Here is a 23,710-nt window from a genome sequence, read left to right as displayed (position 1 = left end):
TCGTTCAGATAATCGTTAAATCGTTCGAATCTAAACGATAATCATTTGGTTGAAATGCAGTTAACGATTAACGACCGAACGAGAAATCGTTTATTGCTTTATAAGGGCCCTATTCCACCGGACGATTATCATTCGCATAATCTTTAACGATTAACAATCTCAAACGACCGCTATTGCGAAAGACCTGAAAACGTTCACTCATTTCCATGGAACGATAATCGTTACTTCTGATCGTATTTGTGATTGTTTTTTCTTCACTATTTCTTAGCTATTGCGTTCGTATCTACTGCGAACGACCGAACAATGTCTTATTCAATGCGAACGATTTGCGAACGTTTTGCGAACGAGCAACGATAAAAATAGGTCCAGGTCTTATAAAGCGATCAACGATTTCTCGTTCGGTCGTTAATCGTTAACTGCTATTCAAACGAACGATTATCGTTTAGATTCGAACGATTTAACGATAATCTGAACGATAATCGTCCGGTGGAATGGGGCCCTAAGACCTGGACCTATTTTAATCGTTGCTCGTTCGCAAAACGTTCGCAAATCGTTCGCATTGAATAAGACATCGTTTGGTCGTTCGCAGTAGATACGAACGCAATAGCGAAGAAATAGCGAAGAAAAAAAGATCGCAAATACAATCATAAGTAACGATTATCGTTCCATGGAAATGAGTGAACGTTTTCAGGTCTTTCGCAATATGCGAACGATAATCGTCTGGTGGAATAGGGCCCTTAGATCTGAACCCAAAAAATATAGTTAATCGTTCGCTGTAATTCCACGTTCATTCGCTCAAGTTCCGCATTTGTTCACTAATCATTCAGTGTAATTGCGCATTGTTCATTGTTTTGCTAGGATCAGAAGGAATAAATGATCATAGTAACGATTGTAACTAACGACCATCGTTCTGTGTAATATGGTGAATGATTTCAGGTTAACGATTTCTTGTTTGCGATCGTTTATCGTTAGTCGTTAATCGTTAAAAATCGCTCTGTGTAATTGGACGCTAAAGTGATGACAGTATCTGATGAAACACGGCAATAGTTAGTACAGGGTAAGCTTCCCCAATTTAAAGGGCTCTTAGGAACATTCTAGTACTCCAAATGAAAAATCACGCATTCAACATTTATTAGATAAATAGTTTTAGTACGAAAAGTCGCTGATAGGTGGCGCTGTAGCAGGGTTAGTATTTTATTGGCATAAATTGCGGCTTTCAAAAATGGACAGATGATAAGGTGTTATTTCCCAATCACTTACCTGATTTCACCCTGTCTGACTTCTGGTTATCGGTTGTTGTTTTTTTTTATCAGCTGCTGTATGTCCTGCAGGAAGTGATGTATTCTTTCTAGTCTGACACAGTGCTCTCTGCTGCCACCTCTGTCTATGTCAGGAACTGTGCAGAGCAGGAAAGGTTTTCTATGGGGATTTGCTGCTGCTGCTCTGGACAGTACCTGACATGGACAGAGGTGGCAGCAGAGAGCACTGTGTCAGGCTGGAGAGAATACACCACTTTCTGCAGGATATACAGCAGCTAATAAGTACTGGAAGACTGGAGATTGGTTTTTTTTAATAGAAGTAAATAACTAGTCTCTGGCACTTTCTGGCACCAGTTGATTGAAAAAACACATTTAACTGGAGTACCCCTTTAAAGGGGATGTCCAGCAAAAATCTTTTTCTTTCAAATCAACTGGTGTCAGAAAGTTATATAGATTTGTAATTTACTTCTAATAAAAAATCTCAAGTCTTCCCATACTTATTAGCTGCTGTATGTCCTGCAGGAAAGGTTTTATTTTCAGTCTGACACAGCGCTCTCTGCTGCCATCTCTGGCCAAGACAGGAACTCTGTCTCGGTTTTCTATAAATCCCCATAGAAAACCTCTCCTGCTCTGGACAGTTCCTGTCTCGGCCAGAGATGGCAGCAGAGAGCACTGTGTCTGACTGAAAATGAAACATTTCCGGCATGACATACAGCAGCTAATAAGTATGGGAAGACTTGAGATTTTTTAATAGAAGTAAATTACAAATCTAAATAACTTTCTGACACCAGTTGATTTAAAATAAAAAGATTTTCACTGGACAACCCCTTTAAGGGGAACAAACAACTGATAGAAGTTTTCATTGGTTAGGGTCCAAAACTAAAGAGCACAGTGCTTCTTCCTACCCACTGCTTGGCTCTCCTTACCAGACCCCCACTGACCAATTCTGATGTCACTAGAACATGTTAAAAGTTTGTAAAAATTAAAGGCACCTCTACTCACGCTTGTCAAAAATCGAAGGCCAAAAATAGTCAATTGTGACTATAAAATGTGGCTATTTCTTCCCCAGCGGCGGACTCTTCTCCATCTCTCTGCATTCTCTGATGTCTCATGTTCTGTGAGCTGACATATGACACACAGAAGTCTATGAGAAAGGGTGAGGAAAAATTAGGCCCCCTGTCATGTATGTTTAAATGAAAGCAAATCTGCTGCACATTAAACGTCTGGGGTTCGGAGGGGAATTCTGTAAATTAAACAAAGCGCGCTTAAGGATTTCTGACAAACAGCAGCAGAAGGGCTTTGAACTGAGAGGATCAGACAATTCCTGCACACCATCAGTCAGCGGAGACTCAGGGAAACGTCACTTTTTTATGTTCTTTTTTTTTTTTCCTGCCAGATTCTTAGGACTTGTTCATGATATTATCTATATGAGAGATTTATCCCTGTGACATGAAAAGCTATCCGGGGGCAGACTGAGGGCGACTCAGGCCCCTTAGCACCCGCTATAACTATGAGCTTAGGTTAAAGCAACAGTTCACCCCCCCCCCCCCCACAATTTTTTTTTTTCAAATCTATAAAAAATGTGTAATTTATAATTTACTTCTATAAAAAAAAATTCAAGTCTTCCAGTACTTATCAGCTGCTTTATGTCCTGCAGGTAACAATGTATTCTTTCCAGTTTGGAGAGCAGTAGGGGTTTTCTATGGGAATGTGCTGCTGCTCTGGACAGTTCCTGATATGGACAGAGGTGGCAGCAGAGAGCACTGTGTCTGACTGGAAAGAATACACCCCTTCCTGTAGGACATACAGCAGATGATAAGTACTGAAAGACTTTAGATTTTTTTAGTAGAAGTTATTTACAATTCTCTGGCACCAGCTGATTTAAAAGGAAAAAAAATGGGAACTACCCCTTTAATAACAAACAGTACATGTAAGAATTCACTTTCATTGAATTGAATCTCTTTATTAGAGCTATGGACCCTTTCTGACTGTTGTCTCTAGACCTTGCCCAAATGCCCTAAAGGTCTGTCTCTTCTTCTTAGCAATAATATAAAATATTATTCTAGTTTTATAGAAATTAAAGGGACATATCCATGAATCCATTAGAAAATGGAATAGTAATGAATTTAACCCATTCCCACTCATTTAACTATCACCATTCCCCTTTTTGCTGATCTGCAAAAAATACAGATTACACAGATGTATTACGGATGAATTTTTGGGGGGATTACGGACAGAGATTGCGGACATCATATAAAACTATTAAACCTGTGACTATAGCCTTATACTGTGAAATCTTTCTCTGCAATGTTTCTGTATAACTAGATTTACTATACAGGATCCTGAGAAAGCTGGGTGACAACTGTCCCATTGTTCATATGGGTCAGGTCATCTGGACTATCCCTTTAACTATTTGTATACTAGTATAATTTGTCCATCCCCATCATGTAAGCCATAAACGTCAGTCGCAGTCTATATATTTAGTAAAGTATTTGCACCAGTAATAACTAATAAGAGGCATGGAGTGTATAACCAGAGAGGTGTCCAGGAATATACTAGAGCACTACAAGAAATGAGATTGTCCTGGTGCAGCTTCTATAATAAGCTTCTGCTCTTCAGGTTTGGCAGTGATACAAGGCTGTAAATATGGGAGACATAGTGCGTGTGTACGGAGGGTGAAACGGGGTGACCAGCGGACTATGTGAGAACCTACTGGGACTGGGGCCTGTGTACACAGACTAATGTCATTGTGAATGGCCGCCTTATCATTACTGTTTGCGCCTTCTAACATTGCAGAGCTGGCTGTATTGTATGTTGTTCTGTTTACGTGTTATTTTATTTGCTATGGGTTTACATCATGGCAGTAGGTAGGTTTGCCCTTAAACACCATGGGGGAGATTTATCAAACATGGTGTAAAGTAGAACTGGCTCAGTTGCCCCTAGCGACCAATCAGATTCCACCTTTCATACCTCACAGATTCTTTGGAAAATGAAAGGTGAAATCTGATTGGTTGCTAGGGGCAACTGATCCAGTTCTATTTTACATAAGTTTGATAAATCCCCCCCCCCCCCTCCATGTGTCTATAGGTAGTAGTAGTTAGCAGGGCCAGGGCATGTGATTAGGTCATCCCAGTGATGTCACAGCTTTTCTCCAGTATAGAAACTGTGTCCATTATAAAGACTGTGTACACTATGCCTCTGGCTCAAGGAAATATAGAGGATGAGTTAGTAATGTGTTGCAACCATACCCTTGCTTGAGAATCATTGTAAACCCGCCTTTATATTACTGTAACCACCAAGCTCACAGTGACTTCTTCAAGTAAAGCCTGCTTGACCACAAAGACCATGTCTGTCTGGTTACATGCTACACCGTCAACCCAGCTGCACCAGCAGCCAACCTACCTTACTACTTGGCCCTTCTTACACATTAAGGCTATGTTCACACAAAGTAAGTAAATTATTAATCACGGCCGTTGGTGCCGATTTGCAACATGGCCGTGATTAATCCTTTACCCACCTTGTGTTGCAGGCCAAGGGAATCCCGGCCAGAGTGTATACACATATTATACACTCCGGCCGGGATCCCTAGTGCTCCGCAAAAAACTGACAGTTCACACAATGGAGCATACGGCTCCATAGTGTGCAGCGGGGAATTCGGATGCGGGCGTGCACAGATGCGCCCATATGTGAATTCAGCAGCGCTAAAGATTATAGGATAATGAACATAGTGTGAACATAGCCTAAATCAGGGATGATGAACCTTTGGCCCTCTAGCTGTTGCAAAACCACAATTCCCATCATGCCTGGACAGCCGAAGCTAAGCTTTAGCTGTCCAATCATGATGGGAATTGTAGTTTTGCAACAGCTGGAGGGCCGAATGTTCCCCATCCCTGCATTATATGAATAGGGCCCCCCCTGAGACCACATATATTCACCAGTGTGGATATATGTATCTAACCTAACCCAGTGGTGTCTGTGGCACAACTACAACTGCAAGGTAAGGCATATGCTTTGTTGAGTGTTCCAATAACAACCAGCAGAATAGAGAATGCAGCTCTGGAGTATAAAAGAGGAGCAACCAGGATTAGTAAGGACTAAATTAAGTGTATGTATGGATTTTATATCTAATGTTTTGTGGTGAAGAAACTACTTACAAGCATACCAACCCTTGTGTGGTCCTTATGAGTGACCTCACATGTCTCCTGCTGTAGGAGCTGTCTGCTTAAATAAAGCCCCTCACCTCAGTAATAGGGACAGGCAGGTTTACACATTGAGACCTGCAGCCTGTCACATGTGGTTTCCTCCCTGTCAGAGAACTCCGCACCTATAACATCTCCTGTCACTCTGCCCAATATCTCGGAACTCTCTTCTTAGCTGATCGGTAGAAACCAGTGACTCTCACCCTCCATCTGTAATCTCTGGCAAGATGGCGGCAGGTCCTTATTGGCCGACCCACAGAGTGATGGTATGAGACAAAGAGGAAAAAACAGAGACAAAGATCAAAACTATAGACACTGGAATATGGGTACAGTTCTGTATATAGTTCAAAGGAAAAAGCCATGTACTGGCCACAAGGGGCAGCAAAGCTCCAGGTGACTGTCCCTTTCGGAGTGCTTCCAGTATGCCAAGGAGGTGCTGGCCACAGACTAGTCAGCTATAGACCATATTTAGGGACCTACAATCAGAACCTATATAGAACTAGGAACTAGACTACACAGGGACAACCCCTGGACTAAAACACCTGCTCCTGGCTTGAGCTACTCTGCTCCCCAAATCCCAACTGAACTAACCAGGAAGCCCCCTATCTTTTATAGGGCCGTGTGACAGGAACTGTGTGTAAGAGAGTATGTGAACAGGGTAACCTTACCTCCTGAACTGCTGCTGTGCACAGGGGGAGTGAGACACCTAGTGGCTGGAGTGGGGCACAACAACTTCATAACCTAGCTGTGGCACCTGAGTGAACTAGTTTTACCTGGGTGTTTGTAAGACAATAGAAGCACATTTTCCATCTATACACCAATTCATAGCTACTAGTGATGTGCACATATAAACAATGAGTAGGCTGCAACGTTTAAACGACTGATCGACAGGGGGGCAGGAGTCCTACCCTCAACATAGGATAGGTAGTCAATCTTAGATAACCCCCTTCTTTTTTGACTTTTCTTCAGCATATCTGACTACAATCCCATAGAATATCATCTTTTCACCATATCCTATTAGAAACTCATTTTGAAGATGATCCCATAATGCAAACGGCAAAAAGAAGTTTACACTGCGCTGTCAGATGTCCCCTGCAGCGTGACCTAGGCTTTAAAGGGAACATCTCTTTATCCCTGGTTCATGTGACAGTAGTATCTAGATAACATTTCACTGTAATAATGGATAATGGTAATGCTCCTTCTCATCCACATAGTGTCTTATAAAATCTAAGCTCATCCTGGTGTAGAATATCTTCAATCCTCCGTCTATGTAACTTGAGGTATGGTTCTGTAAGGAGATCTGTTCTGACTTTAGCCTGTATTTTTATTGGGTATTACAAGGACTGGTCTGGTAGGGTAATATAGTATAAATGGAATGGAGCTGAACCTGTCACTTAACCCTTTGCAGTTTCTGGGCTGGCGGCCCCTGTCTTCTCCAAAATCTCTCCATAAAAAATAAACAAGAAATCCCTGATCCATCACACTTTCATAGACCATGCTCTCTCCCTGGCAGCTGGGATGAAGAGCTAGCAAGAGTTTTTATTATGCATTACAACTGCATTTAATGCATTACATCATTTCATAGTGACATCATATTCCTAAGATATTCCATCGCTTCTCAGACACCCACGGACCCTGAGAAGGAAGGAGTTTGGGATATTTATGTAAAGTGTCCCTGTCACTCTAAGGGCCCTATTCCAAGAGCCGACCAATAATGTAAACGAGCGCCGATCTGCTAGATCAGTGCTTGTTTACTGGGCCCGATGATCGTTTAGCGAGGGCTGCAGGGACATCGTTACCGATGTTCTTGCAGCTCTTGCAGCATACATTACCTAGCAGGGCTTCTCCTCCGCTCCGTCTTCATCCCGCTCCCAGCATCAACTCCGGAGCGGCCTGACTGAGCTGTCAGACCGCTCAGCCAATCACTGGCCGCGGCGGTCCCGGCCTGTGATTGGCTGAGCGATCTGACAGCTCAGTCAGGCGGCACCAAAGCTGCTGCTGCGCGCAGGATCGGGATGAAGACGGAGCGGAGGAGAAGCTCTGCTAGGTAATGTATGCTGCTTGAATTGTTGGTCGTCCGCCGCGCATTGCTATTCCACGCAGCGATGTGCGGTGGGTGACCGATGATTTTGGGCCTAAATAAAGGATGAGCCGATGACATGATCATCGGCTGATCGTTTTCTCTATTCCACCAAGCAATAATCGGCAGAATCAGGCTGATTCGGCCGATTATCGCTCCGAGGAATAGGCCCCTAAGGTCTTTAAGAACATTCCTTGGAGCGCTAAATTGGCCTGTGTTAGGCTGGTTTCACACATGGCAGTTTCTGTGCCAGTAGAGGATTCTAATGGGATGGAAAATATAAAGGGAGGACTTGCACTTCTCTTTCCTGTTAGATCCACTTCTGGTTTGGGTGCTTGCTTGCGTCCGTTCATGGTGCCATATCAGGCTGTGGGAAAGGGGGCACTATAGACTAAAGACTGATTGGGCTATATAGATTAATAACGCCATACACCTTAAGCCCCCATTACACGGGCCGATGGGCAAGGACCTGTTAGATCAGCACTAGCTTGCTCCTCGTCCCCTGCTCGCTGCCGACACTATTACATGCGACTAAGGTGATCGGGTCAGAGCGCGGGGGGGGGGGGGCACAGGGAGCTGCAGGGGGGCCCCTGGACGAACTTTAGAGCTTACGGGGAGCCCATAGGAGATGGCGTGAGTCTGCTGCCACCTATTACTCGGATCAACAGCCAGCGGAATGTCGTTATCATACAAAAATCTTTCAATATGTTGAAAGACAAGGATCAGCCAACAATGTGCATGTCGGCTGATCGTTGTTTTTTAACAGGAGCTATTACACCAAGCGATAACAGCCGATAATCAGCCAGATGTGGCCGATAATTGTTTGGTGTAATAGGGCCTTCAGGTGGCTTAATGCTTCGCTCGCTGCTGATCCCTATCACCACTGACATCATCTTCTTCAAAGAGAGATAAGTCACAGAGTTCTCGCTGCGGTTTGCCCTGAAATGCTCGGCCCTGTGGGTAGGGAGGACAGACAGTGGGTGCGGCATATAACTGATTGCCGAACATCAGCCGTCAGTAGTTGAATTATTGAATTTAGGGACCTTTACAATGTAAGCAGCAAGCCTAGGAGTGCAGGAGTGAGGAGTTGCCTCTTTATCAGAGGGGGTCTTTGCCTAGAGATGAGCGAACTTGCCGAAAGTTCAAAACCCAATCGATCGGCACTTGAGTCCTTCTGTCTGGAGAAGGTGGATGCAGCCAGAGGACTGCCTGGAACATTGGGGAAGTTGTCCTGTCCCGTTCAACCACATCTGCTGGAAGCTTGCTCCAAGCATCTACTACTCAGTAGTTTGTCATTTTATCATGTTGCTTCTGATCTTTTCCCTGACAACCTTGTTCTTGTTTACGGAAACTGGAGAGAAAGGAACGGCTGCACATCCCATCTATGGCTGATACTAATGCCGCTAGGCCTATATTAAAAATCAACACCAGAGTGTCTGTATATGAATTGATCAAGCCATATTGCCCCGTGTACCACCGCGCAGGTCCTCTGGTCCACACGGGTCCCTACGCTAACTCCACACCGTGTCGGTCAGCGACCGCCAACCCCGCAAAGCGTGCACATGCAGGGAAGGGAGGCCAAGGAACGGCCCTGCAACCCCAATGTCACAGGACCAGACCCAAAAAGCCCCACCAAAACCCAGCCAGCACCACCGGCGGGGAAGGCTGCCCCCAAACGACACAAGTATGGATATGGTATTACACCTACCATTGCTGCTCTCACAGAATGGGGAAGACATAGGGTCCAGACATGTGAGCACAGGCATATCCTGCTAATTTTGGTCATGTGGGTCTTATAAAGGAGTGCTAGCTGTTCAGAGAGGGAGAACATTAAAACACGGAAACTGGAGAGAAAGGAACGGCTGCACATCCCATCTATGGCTGATACTAATGCCGCTAGGCCTATATTAAAAATTAACACCAGAGTGTCTGTATATGAATTGATCAAGCCATATTGCCCCGTGTACCACCGCGCAGGTCCTCTGGTCCACACGGGTCCCTACGCAGGGCCGTCCCATGGCCCCCGTTCCCTGGCTGTGCACGCCTGTGGGGTTGGTGGCCACTGACTGGCACGGTGTGGACTTAGTGTAGGGACCCATGTGTATCAGATACCGGCACGAGGTACATGGGGCAGTATGGATTGATCAATTCATACACAAAATTCTGATGTGTTTTTTATTTAGCCTAGCGGCACTAGTATCAGCCATAGGTGTGAGGTGCAGCACTCTGTTTCTTCCCTGAACCGCATTTTGTTTCTCTCTTTTCTCCGTGTTTTGCACTCCTCCTGGTGAGACCCACATGATCGCAATTAGCAGGAGACACCTGAGTGCTCATGGTTTTAATCCCTCCTGTTTTTTCCCATTCTGTTTGCTGCAGCTATGGTGAGTGTAATTCCTTATCCAGACTTGTGCTGCTTGGGGGCGACCTTCTCCGCCGGCGGTGCTGGCCGGGTTCTGGTGTGGTGTTTTTGGGTCTGGTCCTGTGACATGGGGGTCGCAGGGCCGTCCCATGGCCCCCGTTCCCTGGCTGTGCACGCCTGCGGGGTTGGTGGCCACTGACTGGCACGGTGTGGACTTAGTGTAGGGACCCATGTGTATCAGATACCGGCACGAGGTACATGGGGCAGTATGGCTTGATCAATTCATACACAAAATTCTGATGTGTTTTTTATTTAGCCTAGGGGCACTAGTATCAGCCATAGGTGTGAGGTGCAGCACTCTTTTTCTTCCCTGAACCGCATCTTGTTCTTGTTTAGTTTCTTCCCTCCTGAACCTTATTTAGGCTTTTAACATATTTAAATTGATATACAGTACTTAACACATTTGCAATGTATACTACACGTGTAGAGCCAAGGGCTGCCTCTGATGTACGTCTATTGCACATCGTCCTTTGTAGTTTTTGAATATTTTGAAGGAATAGGACGTGTACCCTAAAGAGCCAACTATTCAGTATGGCTATAAATGTAGATGTCAGAACAACATCTCCACCACCACTTAGACGCCCTACGTTCCCTCTTTTAGTTTAGTCTTCATTTCATAGTTTTTGCTTAAACATCATATCCAGAGGTGAAAGGTGAAAACTATAGGGAGTATAAAGTGCAGCCCGGAGACTGCTGATAGCATTGATGTGTTGTGCCTCCTGTTATTGTCTTTGAAGGATATTCTTAAAATAAACCAGCTATAGACCTGCGGAATATAAACCTGTGGCTGTCACGGCCGATATCAGAGCATTACAATACAAAACTCTTACTATTGTTGTAGCACATGTAGAAGGGATTGCCTGTGTTATCTCAATGGAAGTGAGTCATGGATGAGCAGGGTGTTCCCTTCTTATCTTGGTTGAACAAAATGGAAATTATTTGCTGATATATGTTCTTAAGGATTATCCATATTTAAAAAAATAAAAAATTCTGCAGACGGTCTTGACAGTGTGTTCAGTTCAGAGAACATATTGTGTTTCTCATTAGGTTGGGAAAAATCTGGGAGAACTGTGCCTCAAAACCCCTGTGTATGGATTGTGGGTAAAGTTTGTCAAAGTTCTAAATGTAATATTAATATCCCATTAAAATGATAAAACTATAAATAATGAAATTATGGTTGGGTGACAAGACCACTGATGAATGGATTGTTCAAGTCTAAGAAAACTATATACTCTAATGACCAAAATGACACTTTATTTTGAGCTTGCTGGACTCCATTAGTGTTGAGCGAGCGCTCCAGTGATGAACCCCTATTAAAATCAACAAGAGAATTGAGCATTTCACTATGTCCCCCTGCTTGGCAGAGTGGAGGGTGCCTGGTTAAGCTATTCAATTTTCTCATTCTAATTTTTGTGTTTTTCATCCCTTGAAGCAATGTTAAAATGGAATATACAAAAGTTTAAGCAAAAAAATATCATAGGTTTCTGCAGCAGGCGGGATCATTCGGCCATTTGTTATTGAAGGTGTATGGTCACCTTTACCCGAGCACCACAAGGTGCTCAGTTGAGCATCAAGCTTGATGGTGTTCAACGCTTGATCGAGCCTTATGCTGGGCTGAGCAAGCTAGCTCAGCACTAGACTCCATGTATGAAGGAGTCTGAGGTCTTCTTGTCCCAACAACCAATCAGCATCCACCTTGGTCCCAGAACAGTAGTTCTGATTGACTAATGATGTCCATTTAAGTCTGGAGCATTGAAAAGCTGAGGGATCCAATTGTCTTGGTCCATGGACCACATAGTGATCCGTGGGGGTCTCCACCATAACCCACTTTTCAATCATTTAAACAGTGGGTTTATAACAGATGCATACTTATATGTTCTTAATAAAGACAAAAAGGTAGATGGGAGGCCAATGTTTTACCTGGGGGTCTGCTTCAACATTGATCCATCTCTGGGTTAATTATTAAAGGGGTAGTGCGGCGGTAAACAATTATTCACAGAATAACACACATTACAAAGTTATACAACTTTGTAATGTATGTTATGTCTGTGAATGGCCCCCTTCCCCGTGTCCCACCACCCCCACCCGTGTACCCGGAAGTGTGGTGCGCTATACATACCTGTCACGTGCCGACTCGTCTCCGATCTTCAGTCTGCGATGTCGTCTTCGGACGGCCCGGCCGAATCCCTCCGAGCGTCCTGAGTGCCGGCCGCCCTTTTCAGCATCAGATGCTCAGCTGCGATTGGCTGAGCACAGTTTGACTCAGCCAATCGCGGCTGAGCAGCTGATGACGCAGCCGCTTCATCGGCTGCTCAGCTGCGATTGGCTGAGCACAGTTATGCTCAGCCAATCGCGGCTGAGCAGCCGATGACGCGGCAGAGGGCGGCCGGCACTCAGGACGCTCGGAGGGATTCGGCCGGGTCGTCCGAAGACGACATCGCAGACTGAAGATCGGAGACGAGTCGGCACGTGACAGGTATGTATAGCGCACCACACTTCCGGGTACACGGGTGGGGGTGGTGGGACACGGGGAAAGGGCCATTCACAGACATAACATACATTACAAAGTTGTATAACTTTGTAATGTGTGTTATTCTGTGAATAATTGTTTACCGCCGCACTACCCCTTTAAGTATGCAGTGATAGGTGTACCCAGGACATTACAAAAATTTTCTGTACTGTCTTGGCCTTGCAACCTACATGACCTTCCACAATCCCAGTACATGTATTTCATTTTTTTTGCGTGCCAGTGGACAATTTTCAGCACTTCTACAGTGATGGTAGCTCTTAACAGCAATAGCACAAATCTGACCAATTCACTAGTCCATATCATTATTGTTATCAAACAATAGGGGGTACATAAACACATCATAGATAACATTAACATACAACAATCAGGAATATCAATGGACATACATACATACCCTTTAAAGAGTAAAAAGAAATTCCCTAAAATAATTATACACATAAACAAGCTACCTCATACATAGATAGTCAATCAGTCCCTACGTGTTTCCCCCACTACTTGTGGGATCATCAAGGGACATCATTTGGGAAGTCAAAACTCAGTATGGTAGTTTAATGGATCCATAGATCAAACAATGATATGATAGTGCTACAGTCCTTAGGGACCTATTAGACGTGATTTTTAACAATTAACAATTAATAATAAACAATTGTAAACAGGATCGTTTATCGTTTACCTGAAATCGTTCACCATATTACACAGAACAATAGTCGTTAGTTACGATCATTATTACAATCATTACTACAGTCATTTACCCCATCTGATCCCAGCAAAAGAAGGAACAATTTAAAATTACACTAAACGGTTAATGAACTAATAGGGAATTACATCGAACAATAAGCAAAGATTAATGATGATTTTAGAGTCAGATCTAAATCAATGATGAACGACACATGAGCGACTTTTTGATTGCTGCCTTCAACAATCATTTAAATTCTAACGATATAACGATTTTACGCATTAATGAAACTTATAGGTTTCATAAATGATCCTCCTGTGGGCCTAGGATTCAGGGCTATCTGAGCATTGTTCTATCTATGAAGCATCTATTATGCTACCATACTATGGTTAAGACCCCCAATTTATGTCCCTGGATGATGCCACAGGTAGGTGGAGGAAAAACGTAAGGACGTTATTATACTATTATGCATTGACGATAAAGACAGACCACTGAATGGGTCAGATTTGTGTTCCTGATGCCCTACTCTATTAATGGGGGACAATGGGGCACAACCAGAATCACCATCAAATGAAGAAACGATAAAGCCTATACAGAATACATGACATTTTGGTGAGCACTCTAGGAGTTGGATTAAACTTGAGGGATTTTAGAGGAGCGTTACGAGATGGTGGCTATATGTCTCATACATGAAAGATCAGATGGGACAGTCTCTACTCCCGAGAATGAGAAAAGAGAGGGGTCAGAGAGCATCCAAAACCATTTCCAGAATATAAAAGCCCAGCATCTCCCTTTATGGAGACCAAATCTCTAAATTTGATTGAAATTCCATACAGACATCCTTTACGTAAAGGGTAATGAATGGTAATGTCATTTTGACCTTTTAAAGGATGGTGTCATCAAGGAGACTTGTTTAACTCATCATCTACTACAATACCATATAGGTTTCAAATTACGTCAGTCTGTGTGCAAAGTCCCTTTAAGACGCCCATTAACCCATTATCCCTGAATACGGTGAACAGCAGTGAAGAGCTGGATGATGATGCAAAGTAATCCTTATAAACTTTTCCTCAATCTTAATGTGCCAATAATAGCCCAACCTACGTCAACGCCAGTCACTCTGAATGAAGAGCGTGATAAATTGGCCCCATAAAAAAACACTGGAAAAAAGGGGAAAGGGGCATTTTTTTTCTTTGCAGCAGCTGACATGGTTGTGAAGGTTTTCCTCTCTTTGGTTATCTCTTTTGTTGGGTAGAATTTATCACCAGCGCATCCTGCAATAAATCACTCGGCTGATTGGGATTCAGAATTTAGACATCCAAGGACTATTGTTTGCCCCGGCTATTCAGGAAAACACAAAGAGGCAATTGCAGAAGTAAAAGAGAAAAACTGAAGGGAGGAAACTAGAACCAGCGTAAGGTTAAAATGCACAAAAAAAGTAGATTACCAACACCAGAAAAGGATAGGAGTTATTTAGTTTTTTTTTTTTTTTAATCCCCATTTTTGAGTATTATACTTGTAGTATAGGTCAGCTGACCCATATGGTTCTTTTTATTTTCTAGAATTTACTTTAGCAAAAGTTAGCATACAGCACCAACATGTTTAACAGCATTTTGCATTTTTTGCACCCTGTAAACTTTTTTTCTTTTATATTAACACATTAAAATATAGATATAGGGTGCCTTCACACCTACCAGATCCACAGCGGATCTCACTTCTGCGGATTCGAAGCGAGAACCGGTGAATCCGGTATCAATTCACCCCTATGATATCACATATTCGCAGTGGGATTGACATCCCGCTGTGAATATGTGCTTTAACTCCCTGGTTCCCGCAGCCCTGCCGTTGCATCCCCGGCGCATCCCCCCATCCCAGCCACATCCCCCCATCAGCCCACCCCCAGCCCGCATCCCGCTGCCAAGAGCATGCAATACCTGCTCGGCGGCGCGGCTGCAATGAGGCTGCCGGCTCCGGTCCCGCTCAGATCAGCTGAGCGGGACCAGAGCCGGGAGCCTCACTGCAGCCGCGCCGCCAAGCAGGTAATGTATGCTCTCTGCGGCGGACCGGAGATGGGCTGATGGGGGGATGTGACTGGGATGGGGAGGGATGTGCCGCCGCCAGGGATGGGGGATTCGACGGCGGGGCTGTGGGCACCAGGGAGTTAAAGCACATATTCACAGCGGGATGTCAATCCCGCTGCGAATATGTGCTATCATAGGGGTGAATTGATACCGGATCCGCAGCGGTTCACGCTTTGAATCCGCAGAAGTGAAATCCGCTGTGGATCCGGTAGGTGTGAAGGCACACATAGGGGGAGATTTATCAAAGATGGTGTAAAGTGAAACTGGCTCAGTTGCCCCTAGCAACCAATCAGATTCCACCTTTCATTTTCCAAAGAGTCTGTGAGGAATGAAAGGTGGAATCTGATTGGTTGCTAGGGGCGACTGAGCCAGTTTCACTTTACACCATGTTTAATAAATCTCCCCCTATTATAGCGTTTATCTGTCAAGATGGATCCATCCAGTAGCGGATTACAATAGGTCCAATTTCAGGCGGTAGCCCGGGGCTCTGAGCTCCTGAGGGGCCCATGACCACCCAAAAAGACTTATACTTTCAGTAGTGTATTGTCTCCTGGTTACACTTCTGCCATGATATGCAGAAAATCGCTGCTTTTTTACCGCAATTTTGCACAGATCAAAGCATCATGGTATTGTCTATCCTGTATTATGAACTCCACGCTAGTGCTGTCATAGTTAAGATGAGGTGGGGGGGGGGGGCCCAGGCTTGATGAATAGCCCGGGACCTATGGTAAAGTTAATCCGCCCCTGGATCCATCTGCTTTATATGTAAAGTACAAGTGTTTTATAGCCAGTAGGCTGATGCACAGCTATTTGTCATGTTCAATGTGTTATCCCAGGTGCTGAAAGCAATTCCATCTTCGGTTACCTGTAAAGAATGAAAAAAGTGGAAAAACTTTTTGTGTCGTGTATCTTTTGAACCATGAGAGAGACTGCAGATCTGATTGGGGCAATTGATTTCGGTGACAGTACTGGTCTTGAAAAAAGTAGCAAATTTTTGCGCAAGGACCCCCGCATGCAAAAACTGTGTGCTTTTTTTTTTTTTTCAAATTTGAGGCTTGACGTGTCCTCCCCATGTGCAAAATTTATCAACATTGTTGCACAGGAATAGGTCAAAAACCGACTAAAAAACACAGCCTAAAATTGTATGCACAGATTTTTTACCTTCTGCGTGCGACTCTTGATAAATCCAGCAATGCGAAACTGGGGAAACTTTAAATTAGTACTGCACTGAAAAAAGCGCACATTGAAAAATGTGCCCTAAAGTGTTCAGGTAACCCCTTAAAAAGTCTCCCCTGTCCACAGTGGAACTAAAGACCATACACCTTCAATAACTAAAGGCCAGATGATCCTCAATCACTTCTGATCCCTATCTCCACCATCATCATCAGTTGATGGACAGTCGGGAGAGCCCCGTCTACCTTATAATAATGGCTGGGCCCACCACGGGGGGCAGGTAGGGGTATAGATGTATGGAGACCTTAAAGGGGTACTCCAGAGGAAGAATAAAAAGCAAATCAATTGGTGTCAGAAAGTTATACAGGTTTGTAAATGACTTCTATTTAAAAATCTCAAGCGTTCCAATACTTATCAGCGGCTGTATGCCCTGCAGGAAGTGGTGTATTTTCTCAAGTCTTACACAGTGCTCTGTGCTGCCACCTCTGTCCATGTCAGGAACTGTCCAGAGTAGTAGCAAATCCCTATAGAAAACCTCTCCTGCTCTGGACAGTTCCTGACATGGACAAAGGTGGCAGTAGAGAGCACTGTGTCAGACTGAAAAGAAAACACCGCCTCCTGCAGGACATACAGCAGCTTATAAGTACTAGAAGACTAGAGATTTTAAATAGAAGTCATTTACAAATTTGTATAACTTTCTGCAATAAAAGGCACAACCTATGGACGTCAACCGTGCAGTTTCTGGTAGTACAGATCCATGTTTCTTGGTGATCTAAAGGAAGCTGAAGCAGCAAACAAGGAAGCTCCTCACAGACAGTTAACTGGGTTGACATGCTGGTAATAAAGTCTGGATTTTATTGGGGGTTTTATAGTTTCACACAAATAAAAGATTTTTTTCCACTCACTGCACTATGTTCAGATTCTGGAATAGCTCTGCTCTCAATTTTGTTCCCACATTTTTATTTGTTGAGCGTTTTTTTTCCATTTAAACTCTTGTCTTTTTAGATCACTGCAACCTGCTGCCATGATAGATAACCCGACAATATCACACTGTTAAATGGAATCTCTTCTGGTCGTCCTTGGTAACTTAAAAGTCAGTGAACTTCCCCAAATGTCATTAAACAGAGGGACTGAGGAAGTGTAGAACAATAGGCCCGCTGTGACTACAAATCACAGGATAACCTTGATTGAGCCGTTCCCTCTGGTGAGGTCCGAGAAATACTTTACAGGTCACCCATCAAATATTATAGATATGATATGCACAACTTCTAGAACCTTTGGCAATATATAGAGAATCTACATAGATATGATATGAAGAACATCTATAGATATATGGAGAACCTACGTAGATATGATATGGACAATTACATAGATATGATATGAAGAACGTCCATAGGTAGATGAAGAACCTTTATAGAAACAATATGATAAATCTCTATTGATGTATAAAGAATAGAGATGAGCGAACCTGGAGCATGCTCGAGTCGATCCGAACCCGAACATTCGGCATTTGATTAGCTGGGGCTGCTGAACTTGGATAAAGCCCTAAGGCTATGTGGAAATCATGGATATAGTCATTGGCTGTATCCATGTTTTCCAGACAACCTTGGAGCTTTATCCAAGTTCAGCAGCCCCAGCTAATCAAATACCGAACGTTCGGGTTCGGATTGACTCGAACCCGAACCCGGTTCGCTCATCTCTAATAGAGAACCTACATAGATATGATATGCACAACTTCAAGAACCTCTAGCGATATATGGAGAATCAACATAAATATGAAATGCACATCATTTAAAACCTGTGGTGATATATATGGAGAATCTACATAGATATGAAGAACATCTATAGATCTATGGAGAACCTACATAGATATGATATGGACAATTACATAGATATGATATGAAAAACGTCCATAGGTAGATGAAGAACCTTTATAGAAATGATATGAAGAATCTCTATTTATATATTTAAGAACCTCTAGCGATATATGGAGAATCAACATAGATACGATATGAAGAACGTCTTAAGGTAGATGAAGAACCTTTATAGATATGAGGTGAAGACCCTCTATAGATATATGGAGAACTTACATAGCTATGATATGGACAATTACATAGATATGATATGAAGAACCTCTATAGATATATGAAGAATTTCTACAGATATGATATGAAGAACCTCTACAGATGTGATATGAAGAACCTCCATAGCTATATGATATGAAGAACCTCTATAGATATAATATGAAGAATCTCTACAGATATGATATGAAGAACCTCTATAGATATAATATGAAGAATCTCTACAGATATGATATGAAGAACCTCTACAGATAAGATATGAAGAACCTCTATAGACATGATATGAAGAACCTCTATAGCTATATGAAGAACCACAAGAGACAAGTAAAACCCCCACATTCTGTCCATATTACCACAGCCTATTAACTGAAAAATGGCACCAGTACCGCTACTGAATAAAAATCACTGTACAGAGTCCAACATTACCCCCACATAGTGCCAGTATATTGATCACAGTGCCATTACATCCAGTGACTCACAGGTGACGCCTTCTCTCATCAGAGTCAATCACTTTCCCTTTTCTTCACCATTTGGTCTGGGCCATCATGAAGACATGACTTATCCCAGCAGTTTCTATCGGACAAACATCTTAGGCTCCACAATTTTCCAGCACCCTCCTCACCCCTATACAATACCCCATCCATAGTGCCCCAAACATGAATAGTTCCCCCCACTAAAGACCCCCATGGTAACTAACCCTATCTGTGAAGCTGAAATGGAAGAGGCCAGGAGTAGTAAGTAAACAGAGGGCCTGGCCAGGTGTCTGACTTGTTTTTGGTCTAATCTTGGGTCTGATTTAGTTCTAAGATCTGATCTTCAGCCTGATCTAATTTTGGAAGTCCAGTGTAATTTGGTCAACCTTGGGTCCGGTAATGATTTCAGAAATATTTTAGAATTCAGAAATATTATTTTATTGTTTTTACTGTTTTTTTGCATTGTATTTATTGTTATTATTACGACCTTAGGCCTCATTCCCACGTCCAAAGGGCAATTGCACGGACCCAATCATTGGTGAACCGCAGAGATGAGCGAACTGGGTTCGGGTTCGAGTCGATCCGAACCCAAACGTTCGGTATTTGATTAGCTGGGGCTGCTGAACTTGGATAAAGCTCTAAGGTTGTCTGGAAAACATGGATACAGCCAATGACCATATCCATGATTTCTACATAGCCTTAGGGCTTTATCCAACTTCAGCAGCCACCGCTAATCAAATGCCGAAAGTTCGGGTTCGGATGGACTCGAGCATGCTTGAGGTTCGCTCATCTCTAGTGAATCGTCATCCGCACTGCAATTCAATATTTTTGTGGCACAGAGCACGATTCGGTCACACCTATGAGTGTGTGAACGGTAAATGAATGGGCCCATGCACAATAGCAGTCTTACTATTTTGTATTATTCCTTTATTATGTAGAACAATATGTTATACAAATATAAACCAGCACAGATGTGGAATCACCAGCACAGACGCAGGTTTCTGGTCATACGTTAGTTGCTCCAGGGATTTTTCAGGTTTCCGTTTTGGAGTTGGGGTGGGGGGAGGTATTTCTCCTTGTGGCGGGGCGCGTCTTGCTTTGTGGGGTTTTCTGCCTTTTGGACATGATTGACTCTTGTCTGTTTTTAACCTAATTAACCATGTTACTACATTAGTGTCACACAGTTCCGCATGGAGAAGATGTTCAAAAAAATAAATGTAATATAAAAAAGGAAGAAAAGAAGAAGAAAACCCCCCCCCCCCCCCCCAATGACTAGATAATTGTAATAATGGCTTTCTGTAAACACGTCCGGATACTTTGTTGGAATGTAACATGGAGAATCTTGTACACAAGGTTTGAGACAAGACAGATCTGCAGAATGCTATCTACAACTCCCCTCTTATAACAATAAACACTCCGGGGTCACGTTACAGGCTCCAAACCATTATAGGATATAATATATACACAAAGAGCCATTATATATCATTATAAAACAAACTGGAGCAGGGTGATACGGTTTCAGTTTCAGTTGTATACATGTGTACATTGTGTTCCTGTAGCCGTACATTAAAGCCTGAAGCTGTGGGATATAAACCATGCCGTGAAAGGGGGGAAAAAAAAAATCTTCTCGTGTCATGAGAAATTGTTCCTTTATTGTTCCTTTTTGACATCTCCGCTGCCTTGGGTATGATTGATTCCCAGCCGTACAATAAAATGCCTCTCCCTCAGCTTCTAAGGAGAAGGTAATGTCACAATAAGTTGGTAAAACACACCTTAGGAAAAAAGTCATCTCAGCAGGCCACCGCGGACAGGGGTGAGAGTTAACCCTTAGACGGGATCGGCCACACTCAATAGGTGTGTACTTCGGTCACATGCAAAGGGTCCTGAGAAGATTTTACACAGGTATAAAAAATGGAATAATTAAAAAAAATGGAATAATTAATATCAGCTAGGCCCATGGGACGCCTCCCTGACCCTTAAAGCGAATGTGGCGTTAAAAAATTTAATCAATTTTTTATGTTAAACATTAGACATGAGCGAACCTCGAGCATGCTCGAGTCCATCCGAACCAGATTGTTTGGCATTTGATTAGCAGTGGCTGCTGAAGTTGGATAAAGCCCTAAGGCTATGTGGAAAACATGGATATAGTCATTGGCTGTATCCATGTTTTCCAGACAACCTTAGAGCTTTATCCAACTTCAGCAGCCACCGCTAATCAAATGGCGAACGATTGGGTGCTGATGGGATTCGCATGCTCGAGGTTTGCTCATCTCTATTAAACATATTTTTAAAGATTTTTTTGCTTTTATATTTTAAAATAATCTTGAAATCATGGAGCACTAAGCCTAAGAGTCCTTTTACACACACAGATAAATCCCTTAATCGCACATTTCGCGAATAACAAGTGATGATTTTTTTTTTTGTGTTTTAAACAATAGAGTTCTGTGAATATTCTGTGAATATTCGTAATTGTGTTTGTGTCTATATACTGTGAACAAATGGTTCAGGGATTCTCTTACCTGACCCCCCTTTATCCTTCACACATGGTGACATTTTTTCATTGTATGCTTTTCATTGATTTTTAGGTGAACCGCTTCCCACAGCAGCATGTAACTGTACGTCCTTATGCGGGTGGGGGCATTCAGAGAGGGGTTGCACAGCGACCGGGTGCTATGTGTGGCCCAGGACCTCGGCTATTACCGGGCATGGTCCGATTGCCGCGTCCGTTAATTATACATTTAAATGCAGCTGTCAAAACTGACAGCTGCATTTAAATGTATTGTATCCCCCTTTCCCTGGTGTCTAGTGGGGGGATCTCCCCCCCCCACGATCTCATCCCTTTTACTGAGCCGGCCAGGGCTCAGCATCGCACTGACGCTAATCCCGGCTCGGCAATCCATTTATCTGGTCTGCTGCAGATCAGAGTAATACAGCAAGGATCTCATCGATCATTGCTGTATTAAGTAAACTGCAGTGATGTCTATACTGGTGTACAGGAACAGAGAAAACTTGTCAGTTTTACCATAGGGTGAATGGCGTAAACACCAAACCCCCCCAAAATGAAAACAAATTCCTTTTTTTGAATTTTACCGTGCATATAATTTTTTTCTGGTTTCACAGCATATTTTATGGAAAAATGAAGTCTGTCATTGGAAAGTACAATTAGTGGCGCAAAAAATAAGGGCTCAAGTAGGTGAAAAAATGCAAGGGCTATGGGCTTTTAAACATGAGGAGGAAAAAAAGAAAACGCAAAAACAAAATTTAGCCCCATCTTGAAGGGGTTAATATCCTTTTCCACCATTACAATTATTTTTTCATTTCTCTTCATCCATGTTGTGTTTAGGGGTCAGTTGTTAGTGTATCCCGTCTTGGACGTAAGCAGGGTATTGATTTAAGCATTTTTAACCTTGTCATGGCCTTGTGAGGAGGCTTGTTAACTTTTGTCTGCTTCTTTTATTCATTTTGTGTACTTTGATAATAAAATATTGTTTGGATGTATATACTGGTGTCACCTGTCACTGTACACCTGTCTGTATTATCTATATACTGGTGTCATCTGTCACTGTACTCTTGTCTGTATTATCTATATACTGGTGTCACCTGTCACTGTACTCCTGTCTGTGTTATCTATATACTGGTGTCACCTGTCACTGTACACCTGTCTGTATTATCTATATACTGGTGTCATCTGTCACTGTACTCCTGTCTGTATTATCTATATACTGGTGTCACCTGTCACTGTACTCCTATCTGTGTTATCTATATACTGGTGTCACCTGTCACTGTACACCTGTCTGTATTATCTATATACTGGTGTCATCTGTTACTGTGCTCCTGTCTGTGTTATCTATATACTGGTGTCACCTGTCACTGTATTTCTGTCTGTGTTATCTGTATACTGGTGTCAACTTTCACTGTACTCCTGTCTGTGTTATCTATATACTGGTGTCACCTGTCACTGTACTTCTGTCTGAGTTATCTATACTGGTATCACCTGTCAGTGTACTCCTACCTGTGTTATTTATATACTGGTGTCACCTGTCACTATACTGTCTGTGTTATCTATATACTGGTGTCACCTGTTACTGTACTCCTGTCTGTGTTACCTACTGTACTTACACTTCAGAGTGCGTTCACACATGTTTGCAGCGGATTTCCCACTGCGAGTTTTGCAGCAAATCTGCTGCGATACTCTGTATGATTACAGTCTATGGACCTGCATTCTCGCAGCTGATTTTCATTGACCTGGGAGAATGTAGTGACCTCCCTGTTTAAAGGGGTAGTTCCCCAAAAAAATTCTTTCAAATCGACTGGTGCCAGGAATTACCAGAGATTTGTAATTTGCTAAGTACTTATCAGCTGCTGTGTGTTCTGCAGGAAGTTGTGAGCAGGGGAGGTTTTCTATGGAGATTTGCTACTGCTCTGGACAGTTCCTGACATGGACAGAGGTGGCAATAGAGAGAATTGCATTAGAAAGGAAAGAATACACCATTTCCTGCAAGACATACAGCAGCTGATAAGTACTGGAAGACTAGAGATTTTTTTTTATAGTTAAGTAAATTACAAATCTCTGGCACCAGCTGATTTGAAAGAATTTTTTTTAATGAACTAACCCTTTAACTAATGTACTGCCTGCACTCCTGCTTCAGCCTCTGGGTCCTTTTACACTGACAGCCTGCCCAGCCTTTCACTGGCTGCAACAAGACATTATTATATATTAGTTATATACGGTTGTTACT

Source organism: Dendropsophus ebraccatus, chromosome 12 (genome assembly GCF_027789765.1).
Source record: "Dendropsophus ebraccatus isolate aDenEbr1 chromosome 12, aDenEbr1.pat, whole genome shotgun sequence".
In the NCBI taxonomy this organism is placed as follows: Eukaryota; Metazoa; Chordata; class Amphibia; order Anura; family Hylidae; genus Dendropsophus; species Dendropsophus ebraccatus.
Note: the sequence above shows the minus strand (reverse complement) of the source record.